At 44.3% G+C, this 2,204-nt stretch overlaps 1 non-coding gene across 1 annotated transcript; it reads right to left on the reverse strand.

The window, feature by feature from the left end:
• Nucleotides 1-586: 586 nt before the first annotated feature.
• Nucleotides 587-725, reverse strand: LOC140632825 (U4 spliceosomal RNA). The gene has a single exon (XR_012030502.1). It is a non-coding gene; the product is annotated as a U4 spliceosomal RNA (small nuclear RNA).
• Nucleotides 726-2,204: the final 1,479 nt, after the last annotated feature.

Raw genomic sequence — 2,204 nt, forward strand, 5'->3', positions numbered from 1 at the left:
GTGTATCTCATCAATATATATAAATAAAATCCTAAGAGAAAAAGAAAGAAACCCTGGGGAGGAGCTGATCTGTGCTTCTCTCTCCTGGCTGAATTCCTGACAGGTTTATTCATTCTGTTGTTGGTATGTCCCCATCCCAGCATCACACTGATTCCAGGAAACTCTCAAGGTCACTAGTAAGGGAGCAAATTATCTGCAGCCAGAGATCACCTCCACAATGACACTCCTCTCCAGACTATTACAGAGGACTCTTTTTCCCTCCTTGTTGCACCGCTCAACCCCATTGCCTGTGTGCAGAGGGCCTCTCAAGGCTGCAGATGGAGAAGACTGTGATCCGAGCTAGCTGACAAATCTCTGATTCTTGGAATTGTTTGGCAGGGTGGATTTGCCGAACAACCAATTTCCCCTAACTTGAAAACAAGATGAGAAAAGAGGAACAGCTGAGATGCCTGGTGTCGTTGGCTTCCCCAGTTATAAAGGAAGGCTACTCAGGACCTTGGCACTGTGCCTTCTGGAGTAGATGCTGCCGCAGGCAGAGTGGACTGGACTCCAAAACCCAGGAGGGCCATCAAGGTTCGTGTTGGGCACCCCGGGGTTGTCCTCCAAATAGCCAAGCCATCCCCTCCCACTGAATACCAGACACGTTTGGGAGAAAAGTTTTCAATTAGCAATAATCGCGCCTCGGATAAACCTCACTGGCTACGATACTGCCACTGCGCAATTGGGAAATTGACCTCAGTTTTTCAAAGGGCCCATTTAGTTGTAAATTTTCTCACCCCCTTCATCAGTGATTGACAGTAGAGTGAGCATGTGACCCCATGCGGCCCAGAATGTCAGCCATCCTCTCAGTGCGGGGGCATCCACTGGACAGATGGGTGGACAGATGCATGGATGGATGGGTGGATGGATGGGCGGCAAAGGAGAAGCTGAGCCCCAGTTAAACTGCTGAAACAAGCCTGAAGTGGGCCTGCCTTCGAGGACATCCTAGGAGATCTAATAAATGTCTTCACTAGCGCAAACTATTTGAGTGTAGTTTTCTTACTTGCTGCCAAAACATCCCCCAAATACAGAAATCTCCTTAACATACATAATTTGTCTTTTTTTAAAAAAGATTTATTTATTTATTTATTTATTTATTTATTTATTTATTTATTTTAGACATAAAGAGAGAGACAGAGGGCAGAGACACAGGAGGAGGGAGAAGCAGGCTCCATGCCGGGAGCCTGACGTGGGACTCAATCCAGGGACTCCAGGATCTCGCCCTAGGCCAAAGGCAGGCGCTAAACCGCTGAGCCACCCAGGGACCCCCATGATTTGTCTTTTAAACTGTTACACTTTGATGTAAACATGTAGGGGCAGCTCTCTAAGGAACACAGTTTCAAATGAATGGATGGATGGATGGATGGATGAATTTGCTTTTTAAAAGCTCATCTAATTATCACATTTTATTCACTAATTCTACAAGGCTTAATTAAATGTCCCCTCTGTGTCTAGTGCCATGCTTGACAGTGAAGGTCAGTGGGTACATAAGACACCGCCTTCAAATTGTTCATGTCTGCTGAAAGATACAGAAGCAAAAATGAACGTGGAAAAATACAATGTGATAAATGTGATAATAAAGCTGGGTTACTATTCCTAGGTTCCGAAGAAGGGCTATGGCCAGAGCTGTGTTTCATGGGGTGACTGAGAGCTTAGTCAGGGACAGGGGAAGCAAATGAGTATTCTATGCATTGGAGACGTGAACAAAGTGAAGGCATCATCACTCAGACTGTAATGTGAATGAGTTGTCCAATGCACAACATACACTACTGTATATAGCAAGCCTCAGTCAAGACAAAGGGAAATGGAGAATGTTGTGAGAATTCACAGAACTACAGACTGTCATTCTCGCTACAATGGCATACAGGACATGACAGAAGATGAGGTTGGAGAGATACTCAGAGACGTGCATTCTTCTTAGAGAATCACCTATGTAACATGATAAGGAAACAGCTTTATTCCATAAGTAGGTTATTTTTCCTAAAGTATGTGTGTTTAGCATTGTCTGGTGAACATTTTTCAAATGTAGACTCGCAGGCCTATCTCCCAGATATTGATGTCATAAGTCTGGGGGGAGTCCAAGTACCTGTATTTTTGACCAGATCTCCAGTTGATTCTTCTTCTTCCTAAATTGAAAAAAAAAAAAAAAAAAAACAGTGGTGGCG

The sequence above is a fragment of the Canis lupus genome, chromosome 4 (assembly GCF_048164855.1).
Source record: "Canis lupus baileyi chromosome 4, mCanLup2.hap1, whole genome shotgun sequence".
NCBI lineage: Eukaryota > Metazoa > Chordata > Mammalia > Carnivora > Canidae > Canis > Canis lupus.